We start from the raw sequence: 14,985 nt of genomic DNA, 5'->3' as shown, positions 1-14,985 counted from the left end.
TAGAGTTAGACGTTTGTTTAAATTAAGCATCTTCGAGACATTCAAATGAAAAAGAGAAAAGCTGAATAGAAAAGCAGGAGAATTATGGAAAGACAATGACATTGGGTTAGTTAAGGCAGCAGCAGAAGTGTGTGTTGTTATGGAGAAGCAGCAGTCGTAGCCCTGTTTCGCTGTATCACCACCTCCCTGTGACTCCTGGTTGCATAGAAACACGAAGCCCGTCTGCCCTACGGACACACTCCTCGCTTCATTAGGCACTGCTCAGCGAGGCGGTATGTGTTCCTCACACACACACACACACACACAGACATGCGTGTTCCCCTGCAAGCGAGGGGGTCACACACAAACACACACACACACAGACATACGTGTTCCCCTGCAAGCGAGGGGGTCTCTCACACACACACACACACACACACACACACAGACAGACCTGTTCCCCTGCAAGTGAGGGGGTCTCACACACACACACACAGACATACGTGTTCCCCTGCAAGCGAGGGGGTCTCACACACACACACACACACACACACAGACAGACCTGTTCCCCTGCAAGCGAGGGGGTCTCACACACACACACACAGACATACGTGTTCCCCTGCAAGCGAGGGGGTCTCACACACACACACACACACACACAGACATACGTGTTCCCCTGCAAGCGAGGGGGTCTTACACACACACACACACACACACACACAGATATACGTGTTCCCCTGCAAGCGAGGGGGTCTCACACACACACACACACACACAGACATACGTGTTCCCCTGCAAGCGAGGGGGTCTCACACACACACACACACACACACAGACAGACCTGTTCCCCTGCAAGCGAGGGGGTCACACACAAACACACACACACACACACACACGCACACAAACACACACACACACACACGTTTGTTTTTGTGAAAAGTGGGGACATCCCATAGGTGTAATGGTTTTTTATACTGTAGAAACTGTATATTCTATCACCCTTCACCAACCCTACCCCTAAACCTAACCCTCACAACTCACAAACTTTGTGCAGTTTTACTTTCTCAAAAATCTAATTCTGTATGATTTATAAGCGTTTTGAAAAATGGGGACATGGCTTATGTCATACCCATGTCATTATACAGAGTTATGTCCTGATATGTCACAAAAACATGCCCACACACACACACACACACAGCCACGAGGAAAACACACATCTACGCCTCATTCAGGATCTGTGTTTTTACTAATGTATTTTTCACACTTACATTTGCACTTCACCTTAAAGCACACACATAATGCATAGAAATGATAGGCATGATTTGTATTTTCTCATCATTGATTTTACTCTAAGTAAACTTCAATTTTATTTAATTTAGGTATCATTCGTTTTTCCTTGTAGTTTCTGTTGTTTTTGTTGACAAACTCACTCTGTATATTTAATGATATCATTTTTAATAAAAGGTTTCATCTAAAATTTTGTTGGAAAAGTAAAAGAAGATTTAAAAATGGTCAGTTGTTGACAAATGTTAAAAGAATGTGGCTACAAAATGGATATCTCATTTATATATATATATATATATATTGTTTATATATTTTGCATAGCACAGCTCAGGTCATTTGGTTTTGAAATAAATTTTCTACTGTTTATTTATTGTTTAGACAAAGAATTTGTACAGGAAAAAAGGTACTTTATATTTTGAACTCCAAAACTGATTCAAATGATTCGCGAACCCGCTCCGAACTCCCGAACTGATTCAAATGATTCGCGATCCCCAAACTGACTCAAATGATTCGCGATACCCAAACTGACTCAAGTGATTCGCGAACCAACTCCGAACTCCAGAACTGACTCATATGATTCACACTCCGAACTCCCAAACTGACTCAAATGATTCGCGAACCCGCTCCTAACTCCCAAACTGACTCAAATGATTCGCGATCCCGCTCCGAACTCCCAAATTGACTCAAATGATTCGCGATACCCAAACTGACTCAAATGATTCGCGATCCCGCTCCGAACTCCCGAACTGTTGGCTTAGTTCTCTAATTTTATAACATTTAAAAGATTGTGATTGTGGTTAATCTTGCAGATCATGATTTATATATAATCTTCCTCTCCCTGCAGTTTGGTAATATAAAGATTCCTCCTTTGAACTCCCACCTCTTCTGTGGGTTTTATTGTTCTGGGTCTGAATTTGGGCTCCTGGGGTCTCAAAAAAGAAACATCTTCAATCTCCAAGGTGAACGTCATGACAACACCAGTGTTGTGCTAGTTACTAAGAAATATGCATTACTGTTAAAAGTAACTTTTAAGTTATTTTTTTTAAGAACTTTCTTTAAAGTCTTTAATGTCTTTTAAAACCAAGAGTAATTTTTAACACTATTTTGTAAAAGCCCTATACCACTTATTTTCATTTTACTAGAAAGGGAAATACTGACTCACAATTATTAATTGACAAATTGAAAATTAATTGAAACATTACATTTATTTTGAATCATTCAAATTTCCTTCTCAGATCATTTCATATGATCATTATTTCTAGTATTCTCTTTGGGGCCTAATTATTTTAGGAATGAATAAGCCTTAAACTTTGAAAGTTTAAGTAAACTTATTCTACCTAATTTATTTTATTACCCATCTGAATATATGCTATTCAGACCTTTACTTATTTGATTGCATTTTACCCCTCTTCCTGTTTTGTTTATACACCTAACCACTATTGTTTTACTTATTGATTTCCTCTATTTAATTTAATTTTTGCATATTTTGCCCATTAATTATTATTTTCTTTTTTCATTTTATTTGTTCTTACCATTTCTTTACTCTGTGTATCCTAGCTTGGGAACGACACACCTGAGCCCTAAAAGCAGACATTGTTATCCCTCACTACGAGTTCAAATAAATTAGAAAGACAACTCTCTTTCACTTAAAGTTTATTTTGTTTGATTAGTTGTGCAGTAGTTGTTAAATGTTAAACGGCTCGTTCAGTGGATCGCAGGGCGTCTCAGTGATCAGCCGTGAAACAGTGATTCTGTTCAAATTCCCTTTAAAATCTTAAATGATTCCTTTTGAGCTAAATTGACCTGTTTCCCTCACAGTTGCTAAAGGTTTCTGATGGTTTTAGTATGTTGCAATTTGGTTTCTAGGGTGTTGCTGTGCAGTTGCTATGGCTTTGTTAAGGACCTCTGAATAGTTTTTAACTGCCTCCCACAAAGGAAGATCACAATATTTGAATGTAGGTTCCTGTTTTTGTCTTCTTTGTGAACCATTATTTTACTTGAAATGAACAGAAACTCTTGTTTCTTCTCTGATATGAGATTAAAAATTACTCAAATGAAAAGAAAGGTTTCATTTAATCACAGTCTGTGATGTCACAGTCATTTATGAATCTGTGTTTAAATGTCTGGGTTGATCTTTTGTTTCGGTGTCTCAGTTGAAAAGCAGCCAGTTGATCTGACAAAAGCCGTTCTCAACAGGCCTAAAACACAATACACTGTTTGGAGGAGCAAATCAGATCAGCCCATCGATCCTGTGTTGTTTTATTACCTCCTTAAATTCTGTTTTTCTTCAGTAATGGTCGTTTTATACAGGCCAGTGAACACCTTTGGAAGCTAATTAAGTGAAAAGTCCAGGATGTATGCTTTTCATTTTTCACTGTTGTTATTTTTCAGTGCAGATTTATTACAAACTGTAGTCTTTTACTGTTAAAAATGGTAGTTAGTTTTCATCTTGATTTCATTCTCCATGTATTTAAACCCTGTCTTCAGCAGTCCATTGTCACGGGGTGTCCAGTATAAAGCACAAGATTAAAGAGTAGAGTCCAAAAATTTAATTTTAATAAATCCACAGACAGAACAGAACAACCACACAGGCACAAAACAACAGCAAACACTGAACTGAGGAAGACATAGGGTTTAAATACACAGGGAACGAAATCAAGATGAAAACAAAACAGGTGTGGAGCCAATTAACATCTAAAGGAACAAAACAGGGAACCGAAATACAGAGAAGACTAAACCAAAATGGAACCGAACTGAACAGAAATGAGGAGGTTCTGCTGTCAGAAAGTTTGAGAATACATTACATGTAAATAAGAAATAACGTGAACGTGTAAATTTTAGTGTGTGTGAAAGTCAAAAGCCTTCCATAGGCTCTCAATTGTCCGTGTAATCATCGACTTTCTGAATATATAAGTGGAAAGGAACATTTAGAAGAAGAATTAGTGAGAATCAATAAATGCTGAATAATATATTGGTGTTGTTGTGTGAATATTATATAATCATGTAAAAGATAAAAAAGTAACAGCAGTCTGATTACAAGTATTTTAAAACGTAATAAAATCTACAAGTACTTTATATTGTGAATCTGATTGTGTAATCCAGATTATAAGTAATCAATTACTACCCACCACTGTTTATTTCATAAGATATAGCACGTTGAACTGAACTTCCTATATATTTAATCTGCATGTTTACACTTTCTTTATATTATACTGCTTTATAACCTTTAAGAGCAAGTCTATACATCAATATGACAACAAATAGTTATTCATCCTGTATATCTAGGCCAAATCAAACCCAGACTGTGGGTTAATTGCATCGCGGCTTCCACGTCTTTTGCGCCACATGTCGAGTGTTTTATTACCGTCATGTGTCTATCACCACAGATAAGAGTCAAGCAGGAGCTGTTGACACTTTTCATAAAGGCCCGACACGCACAAAGGGCTGTCAAACACGGGGCTTCTGTAAGCAAACACACTCCACTGTCACAGTGTTTAATAAGGCTCTCTGTGTCAAGCAAACACCCTCCGTGGAGATCCATCCACACGTCACATCTGGAGAAACAGAGAGCCTGTCAATGCCATGAGCCGTCCAAACGCAGAATGCTTGAGTCTAGATTCAATGGTCTGTCTGTATCACTCATGTGCATCTCTGTTTCATGTGTGTGTGTGTGTGTGTTTGTGCATTTCTTTTTCTATGAATTATATTATTTCCGAAGGTCATGTAACCAGAATCAATATTTTAAGTGCAATATTACACACGGTTTCAAGCTCCAATCTACGGGACAATAATATGAAAACCGACATTATATGGTGTTTATTTTTAGAAAGAAGAGAAAGGCAGATGGCCAATGGGAGTGCCACAGTTTGTCAGCACTTGCCCTCAGGTGAATGCAAATAGTTCTTGTTTACCCAGTTTGGCTGCCCTCACACCTCTATCTATGTAAATGCTCCTAAACTGGCAGACGGTGAAGACGGCGGGATTTCGTGTTTTTGCCGGATTCTCATTTTAGTGAGACATACATTGTATTTTCACTTTTATTATTTTACAAACATGTCATTTGTATCCTAAATATAGAGTCGAGATGCACCTTAACCTCAGCAACTTATTGTAACTCATAGTAGTAGCCTACCTTAGCAACCAGCCAAAACACCCTAGCAACTAGTAACACTCTTGGAGCCACCCAAAAAAATCCGAGCAACTGCATAGCAACATCCTGGCAACTAGACGACCTAGCAATACCCAGAACACATAGTACCATGTCAGTGACTTCTGCACAAGCATGCATAACTAAGTCTAGCATTTTATAATACATTACATTTTGATCAGAGAGAGATGCAGGTGCTTTTATACAGCAGTGTGGAAGCAGAAAGAGGAAATGCATAACTGTTAGTAGATTTATTCCGGATGTGTGTAGGTCAAGCAAGTTTGCATGTGAGATGATGAAATTACAGAAAGGCGTCTCGCTTTAATGCGATATTGAAGACTGCAGAGATGGGTTTGCAGACTAGAGTACATTAAAGAGCTGCTTTAATTCAATAACCCTCCACTGCCAGATACAGTGTCACAGCTCGTTTTGATTAAGTACAGCAACAAGCGCGATCCATTCGTGCACAAGAGCAAGAACGTCTATCATGGGAAGCGAGATGGAAGTATCTTGTGAACAAACCTTGCTGGTCATTAATGGAGTGTTTTATTAGCTTAAAGCCGCCTGGAATGGAGTGGAGTGCCTGTGTATTGGCCAGGCAGACATGCAGTGTGTGAGTGAAGTGAGGCGTTCGCGCTTGCTTTCAAACCGTCTGATTCATTTTCTGCATGAAAGGCTCTCAGTGAGCTGACAACAGCAGCCGCTGGCCTGCTCAGATTTATGGGCTATAAAAGCAGCAGGGTATCTGACTACTACACCAACACACACACACACACACACATGCAGACCGCCCACTCACAGACTGCATGGACACACCCTTACACACCATCCATCCATTGATCAAGCCGGCTCATTTCATCTATGGTGCATCTCTATGTCCTTTCCTTTCACTTTCAGTTTCGAGATTACAGATTTTTACACAACCTGCTCTAAAATGTAAACTTGGTCAGCTATTTAAATTGATACATTTGTTTTTTATAAATACATAGTGCAAGAAATAATAATGAAAAAATAAGGAATAATGATATTAAATATGAAATAAACTTTTTTTAATTTGGTGATATGGAGAATGTAATGAAAACATGAACAGTGAACTTATTTAATTTGAGTCACTAAAAATATATATTTCCTAAAATCCAATTAAAATCTGATTAAATATATTATGTTTCTGAAGCCTAACTGTAATGATTGACTTTTTAAAATTGTATTTACTTATTTACTATCATTTTGATTCAACATGCTACAACTATTTTAGTAAAGTACTTTGGTGTGTTTCTGAATGGAGTTGGATATTCAGTTAAGGTACTTCGTTTTTCACTAATTGGTTGGGTCATAAAAATTAGAAAAATTGCAGACCAGAACGAAGCTAGGTGGAAAGTTATTTGAGACATTCAGTTTTGATCCTGGATGCATGTTAGTCTTGGAACAACATTTTTATCAAACAATCATGTGCTTCTGATTCTGTGTCAAGTGAAAACATTGAGAATGTTTGCTAGAAATATAATAAGCAAAGAATGTTGATCTAGGATGGCAAATAGTTGTCACCAAGCCCTATGGCAAACATGTGCCTCTTTAACACTTCCTTAACAGATCTCATCCACATTTATTCTTACTCTCAAATAAAAATCCATTGTATTTTATGTATATGATTGCTCAAAAGCTTCCTCAGGAGAATCAGACCAAAAAATTTCATAACTCAGTTGCTCAGTACCAGACCAGCACAGAGGAAAAGTCTTTTTAAAGGCTGGTCACCAACCATTGGCGAGTTGATATCCATATCTTGTCTCCTGAACGCTGGTACTGCAACTTCATTATCTCTGGGCATTATGGGAGGGATTATGGGAGGATGGGGATCTCACAAAGTGCCTCTCAGCTCTATGAATATCTCTGATCAGGAACATGATGCTACAGTAAACTGAAAGGACGTGATGTACAGTATGTGGACGGATGTAATGTTAACAATATTCATTCTCAGTGACCTTGATTGTAACCTTTCTTTTAACCTTCATGTGGTTTCAAACTGTTCTGAGGAGTTTTTTTGAAGATTATTTTTCTGCAGTCTGTGCTCATCAAAGACACCAAATCTTAAAACAATAAATATATGAAAAAATGAATAAAAAATATTCTTAAAAGCTATTAAAAGTATAGTATATCATTAAATAACACTGGTGTCAAGATTTTTTAAATTTTAATTTTTCTGTGTGTTTACATGAAGAAGAAAAACAGCACACAGGTTTGGAATTATATGATAAGGAGTAAATAATAAAAACATTTTCACAGCTTGAAATAAAAAAATATATATATTAAAAAATATATTTTTGTTTAACTTAAATACTAAAATATTGAAGTACTTATACTACTTAGTACTAAAATAATAATAATAATAATAATAAAGGCTAAAAACTAGCCTATACAGACCCCAAAAATTAATAACAATTATAAAAACACAGATGAAAATAGAAAATAGAAAAATAAAACCTAATTGAAAAAATATTAATAAAAACTATAATAGCATCTAGTTATAAATAACATTTTGTAGATTTAAAAAACAACTGCAGGTTTGGAACAACATGATGATGAGAAAATAATGGCAGATTTTTCAAATACCCCTAAAAAACAGAGTTAAGTTCACTGTTAAAGCCCAAACCTGAACCCTAAGCCTGAACCAAACACAACAATCTGATTGGCTGATGCTAATGTTGTTCTGGGGCCAAATGTGGATGTCCAGGAACACGTCCTACAAAATCATGATCACTCAAAGTTTTATGAGGGGGAAAAAAGCTGCTATGAAATACAATACCTCATCAAAGAATGCATGCACTCTTTAAAAAAACCCACAAACAGAGCATTTCATTTACAAGTGACAACATGTTGTTGACATTGTCTGGACACACAAAGCACACATGCAGCCCTCTCACGCAAGACTGGGAGATAAAACAGCCCTGTGTAATCGATTAACTGTGATGAAATTAATAAGTCAATCTTAAGAGCCAAAAATAATTCTTCATATCGTTAATGGCAAAAACAGAAATGGTTTGTTTGAATGTATCCCATTGCAAAAGACTTGAGAAATCCTGTTCATCCAGTTAAACGGGCAGATTAGTGTCGAATTTCATAAGAACAGACTGTTACAAAGACCTGTATTCCTCTTGGTATAAATCCCCTGGTATTATCACTAAACTATGGGTTTCATCGCATGTAAGTACTAGGCTAGTGGTGCTTGAGACCTCCTTATCATCAATCAGCCAGTCAACAATACAGTGGTTTCTTTGCCTGTAGCACAAATAGAGGAACATTGCACAAGCATCCTGGTCATGCTATGTTGTTACCATCTCAGAATGTTTAATTCGAAGCTTGGTCACAGGTTAGAATATGTGAGAATCAGTCTCTATAATAACTTGCCCAATTTCCCCTATGGCCTGTTTCATAAAGTCATTTACTGTTGATTAAACAAGCACTTTAGGCATTAACAGCACGTTTAACCTCACTGACCCTTTTCACACTAGGGTTTTTTACTATATGCTTCAGCCTGGGTTATTGTCTTGTTAAAACTGTTGGTAAAGCCATTTCTAAGCTTGAGTAAAGCAACGTTTCACATTTGTAATTTTGAATATTAATGCTAAAGGTATTTGAAACGATTGTTATTCAGCTGTTTAGGAACAGACAACCAATGATACGCAGATTTATGGCATAAATAAATAAATGAAATAATACAAAAATGTATATGTTGTAAACAGCAAAGCTCAACGAAACATACATTTAGTTTCAACATTCATACACCCAAATATATTTCAGAATATCTTATGGGCAAGAAAACACATTTCTGAATTTACAGTAGGCTAAATGCAGAAGTGGATAACAAAACATTAATACTGATCTAATAATTTGTCATTACTGAATTTGTTTATTATTTATATAAACATAATAATACATTCTGTTATTAAAAAAAAATATATATATAATATATACATATCTATAATAAATTGTGTGTGTGTATACATATATTTATTTTATTTTTTATAACATACAAAAGAAAAAAATTTGGGTAAATAGTTTTAGCTACATTTTTGGCCATTTGTTGAAAAAAAAAATTGTATTTAATTTATTTTTTTGAGAGAAAATGTTAAAAAGTTGGATTAAGGTTACCTATGACCCAGTTTGTAACATAACAAAATGCTGTCTTACTTTTACATCTAACCGATACACAATTTTAGATGTGAACAGTCCAAATGAAACTGTTAATCAGTACTAAGTTTGGGAAATATTTAGAAGAGATTCCACTGAGAATTTGAAGAGAATTTATAACAAGGAAGAGGGAAAAAAGTGAAAACATATTAGAGAGGAATGGCGCGCGCGCGCACTGCAGCAGCTGCCAGTGGATGTCGAAGGGGCGGGGCTATGATGGGCTGAAGTGGGTCTGTTGCCCTGGCAACGAAAAGGGGTTTGGTAGCGTTGCAGCGCGGATGGAGGAAACGGTTTGAGCAGCAGAACGCGCCTCAGCGGAGAAACGGCTCGAATGTGAGGAACCAAACCCAGCTCAGGGCTTTCTGTGCTGTCGGTGGAGTTTACATTTGTGTGAGGAGCGCAGAAAGTTAACATCCTACAGGCAAGTTGACGGTTATCAGGCAACGCTTCGGTTCCTGTATTGTTTCATGTCTAATTTAACGGCGTTCCTGATCGGAATCATTGAGACGCGAGCGTTTAGTCGCTTCTGCCATGTGCTCGAATCCAGCAAACAACTTCTTTTGTGATCGAGGACACTTGCTCAAGTGTTCAGCCTCACTTCTGAACGGAATACAGATATTTGGAACGATTTCGCGTGTCACTCTTTTGTCCTTGTTCAGATTGAAAGCGAATTCGCGCGGAATTCTAAATGAACAGATCGATATCTGAACGTTCTATTCGTGTGTGACGCGTTCTATTGTCTGTTCACGCGAGTAGTTGACTAGTAACCAGGATGTGAACTTTTTTAATATTTTTTTTTCTTACAATAAGTGTGTCATACTAAAAAATCGTACATGCTGATAATACAAGTATATACTTTTAAAATGTAAACGTAACATTTTGGTGTTGAACTACAAATATGTAGGCTATTTGAGTTTAGAAGAGTCATTATTTGTTTTATTTTATTTCACTTAAATAATGCTGTGGTGAGATCTATATTTTTTGGGTACACGTCATGTCTCTGTCAAATAATACAGGTCATAAAATGCACTGGGTTTAAAAATAGTTTTTCATGGATCATGTGGCATTGATTATAATATCAACTACCTATATTTTTGACTGAATTATTAATTATTGATATTCCCCAGCATATTTTGCCTTCGTAAAGCTTATTGTTTGTGGACAAAAATTGATAACAGCAGGACTTTTGAGGTGTTTTATTAGTTAAAAAAACGCATTAAGGCTTATATTTGTCCATGTTGAGTTGATAATTGTGTCTAATCGATAAACAGTGGTTCACCAAATGTCCGTTCAATGAATTGCAAATTTTCTGCTATCAAATACATTTTTGCAAATTAGTTGAGTAACTTGTTGTGTAAAATAAGTCCATTTGAAAGGATTTAATTGCATTGTGTGTGTTCGTATACATATAATTGCACTTACTTTCTTGACATTTCTGTTGGTATTACTTATTAAAAAGCATATTGTTTGATCAATAGTGTTTTATTCTAAACGAAAGTAGAATGTGTTACAAGTCACTATCATGGTTAATGTGAGTCATAACATCTACACCTACAGAAATCGGTTGACATGCATGCTTGCCATACTGCCAGGGACAATTTTGACAAGTAACTTTGAGTTAACTTTACTCTGTGAATTACTTGGCTCCTTTCGGTTCTTGCTAAAAACATCGAGCTATTGGAGCGTTTTGAAAGGTGTCCTGTCCGTTGCTTGCTGCGGGGTCCATATGAGCTCCATTCAATGGAAGCTTGACCTCATTGACACGATGCAATCTGTTCACAGCATAATCACTTTCAGAGCTAGTCAACTCATTGATTGAATATCCTTTGCTATTATTCCCCAAGGCTGAAGTCATACCAACTTATGCAAACGATCATGTCTTCTATTGATAGCTGCATTGTTGTAGAGTGATTTTGTCTTGGTCTTGGCATGGCGTCACTTTAAAAGAAAGTTAACAGCTGTGGGAATTCTCTTCTAATCTTATCAAGATGTTTTTATGACGCTGAGGTCACATGCATTGTGTTACTATTAATTACAAAAGAAACCCTGACTGGAATGGATTGGAATTCCTCTTATTAGAATTTGGTAGATAGTATTAGTTGTGTTTATGTATGATTGGATGCCACAGTAATGCTCAGGTCCTAATAAATAGATGGTATCTCATTGATGTCAAATAGTTTTTTAATTGAGTTAAAGTCAGCCTGTTTAATTGTGCAGTTGAAAGGGTGGTGGGTTGGTCAGTTCTCCACATTCAACAGATGTTGTTTGCTGACAACAAGACCCAAGATAAACAGCACACAAAGACCTCAACAAGATAAAAGAAACAAATGATCAACCTGCTGTTTAACTGAGTTGCACTGCGTTTTTGGTGCACTTTTGAAAGTTAAAATATTTTGATTAGAAGTTTTTCCAGTCTTGTACCACAGGAGAAGTGGTGTAAGTTCGTAAAATAACTTTTTATTTGTGAAGTTCTTTAGGAGACGTTTATTATTGGTGCTTTGAAGAACCCATAAACCAATGCGATGATCTGAAGAACATAAAATGTAAGAAGAATTTGTTTCGCTCTCCAAAAGCTTATCGAAAACTGTGTGAAAAAGTGCTGCAAAAAACTATTGAAGAAAATGTATTTTAGGAGCGTAAGTGTTTTTGGATGCATTAGCCTGTAGAGAACGGAAGTGTTCACTGATGAGGATTGTGGACTGGCTGAATGGATGTTTTCCCCGGAAGGGTGTTGCAGACATTGTGGGATGTCCTGTCTTAGACGTGGAAATATACACACATGGGAAACTCTGGGTCTGTCATGTTGCACCACAGGCAAATGATGTCATGCATGCTGAAAACTAACACTGAATACAATGGAGAATAAGTCTGAAGAAGTCTGAAAACCAGACGTTGGTTGCATGTTTAGTCAGTGACACAGGAAAGCTTGTGGGTGACTCAACATTAGAAATTCTTGACCTGGGTTTATCGAGCTTATTTTAATCTTCCCACTTTAATTTACATGTTGTTCACCTTGATAGGGACAGTTTTAATTTTTCTGGACTCCTTTTAATTTAACAAAAATCATGTGTAATCAATTAAAATCATGAAACCTATACAATGTAACATCAGTATATTTAAAGTTTAACAGAAAAAATAAATTTTTTTAGTGGCCTATGATATCATTTTCATTTTTTTCTCATGTTCTGTTTTATTTTGCATAAAAACAACTTAATCTATTACATTTTGTTTTTACAGTTGCCCTAAAAAACTTTTTTTTTTTTACCAATTCTTCTGGTTATCAAATGAAGACATAACACCGTAATTTAATTGATCTTTTAATCAAATGAAAACAAACTTTATTTTTGGCCAAAGAAGGAGAGGGTTTATATTGTGTGATTATTCCTTAAAAATAAGTTTTAATTATTTACTTTTAGTAGTAGTAGTAGTAGTACGTAAATTCTTCTGCACAGTAATATATTTCTAACATAATTTATTCCAGCTAAACCAAATTTTTATTTTGACGGGTTGTTGTGAATACCTTTACGCTTCTGTCTGTATTTGATATGACAATAGTTTAGCTCTAATGAAATGTTAAAATGCTCAAGAAGTGACTATCAGAGCAGTTCTGAAGATGTTGTTCATGTGTTTGTGTTTTAATTTAGTTAGACGGCAGATGCAAAAATCACAGCGAAAGTCACACACGCTTCAGTCCGTGTAGTAAACAAAACCACGCTTGTGCTCCGTCTATTCACACAGAGATGAACAGAACATTTAGGATTCATATTTAAAGTCTCTTTGCAGCTTAATAGTTACAGATACTAGTCATACTGCGTGTACTGACCTACTTTTGATTAATTAAAAAATGTTTGTAATTTGCAATATCAATAAAGAAGTATCATTTATAATACTATTGAACTGTACATTTAATTGAAATAATAATAATAAAACTAAGTAAAAAAAAAAAATACTTTTCTTTTGTTGACAAAAGATAAACTATTCTTATTGCAAAATTGGGAAGATGTTTGGTGAATTTTCAAATGCACCTTATAAACGATGCAAAATCACAGTCTCTTGCAGAAATGGAGTTTGAGTGGAGAAAAATTTAGGCTCACGTGAAAAGTGCATATATAATTATAATGCATTCTTTCTGACTTAATAATCGGCATTTGTTAGAATTTAATATAATTTATATTAATAATATTTTTTTACTGGCTAACTGGTGAGTAACACTGTTTCAGATACTCACCAACACTCATTTTTATTTGCAGTTATTTAATTATTATCATTATTATAGATGTGTATGTGTGCATAACAAACTGTAACTAGGGCAGCACCGAAACTTTGGCTGATTCTGATTTCTGATTTTATTACTTTCGGATTTTATTAATTTCAGTGTAAACGGTGACTAATAACGGATGATGTCAAAAGAAATCAACACTATCAGTGTAACAGCACACACAGAGAAACAAACATGAACAAACATACTGCGGTAGAAAAAAAGATAAGTATTCTATATAACATAAGCAACATCACACGAGCAGGAGTGATGTTTTCCAAACTTTCCGCTCAAATGTAAATATGATATTGATTTTATATAACTTTAGTTAAATAAACAAGTAATATTAACTGACTTACATTTTAGACACATTATGGATAGTTTTCGCTTCATTTCAAACAAGAATTGCTCTAAGCAAAGCCACAGGAGAACAATCGCGCATCTGCGAGCAACACACAACAGTCTTTCGTTACTGAATGATTCATTTTTGAACGAGTCAATGATTCAGTGAACCATTTATAAAAACGGTTACTTGCTTCATTTATTGAATGAATCAGCTGTTTGAACGAATCGGTTGAATCAATGATTCACTCATTGAGACAGTGACCAACTGGTGGTTTAATATCAGATTTAGGATTATTGCATTTTTCGAACATTTCATATTTGTATGTACAAAAAAGTAAAACATCTATTAATTGGACAGACGAAGTTTGTTGATACTGATTTAATTTGAATAGTAGCAACCATGTGTCTTAATCTAACTTAATGTATTGATCACATGTAAGAATTCAACGTAAACGGAGACATGTACATTTAATCAGTTTAGGAAAATATTGTAAATTAAAAATAAATATATTTATGCATTTAGCAGAAGCTTTTATACAAAGCGATTTACAGTGGATTCAGGCTGACATTTTTACCTTAACTACAAATAAATGATTTACTCGAAGGACAAGCTAATGTGAAAGCTTAATGTCGAACCCTAGCATGTGTGTATGTATGTACCAAGAGCACCTTTTAAAAACCACACCGAATTCCTTGTGTTTGGGAACACCTGTCAAATAAAGTTGATTCTGATTCATTTGGTGCTTGGTGAGTGTTAATTTTAGCCCCTGCTGCCATGTAATAACCT

At 35.7% G+C, this 14,985-nt stretch overlaps 1 protein-coding gene across 1 annotated transcript in view; it reads left to right on the top strand.

The window, feature by feature from the left end:
* Positions 1 to 9,833: 9,833 nt before the first annotated feature.
* The window catches only part of LOC128025878 (forkhead box protein N2-like), a 36,762-nt gene continuing 31,610 nt past the window's right edge, over positions 9,834 to 14,985 (top strand). Inside the window, exon 1 of the mRNA XM_052612460.1 lies at positions 9,834 to 10,016. The gene's annotated coding sequence lies outside the window, so the exon portion shown is untranslated. The remainder of the gene's footprint in view (positions 10,017 to 14,985) is intronic.

The sequence above is a fragment of the Carassius gibelio genome, chromosome A13 (assembly GCF_023724105.1).
Source record: "Carassius gibelio isolate Cgi1373 ecotype wild population from Czech Republic chromosome A13, carGib1.2-hapl.c, whole genome shotgun sequence".
NCBI classification, from domain to species: Eukaryota; Metazoa; Chordata; class Actinopteri; order Cypriniformes; family Cyprinidae; genus Carassius; species Carassius gibelio.
This window is presented reverse-complemented; position numbering and strand designations above follow the sequence as displayed.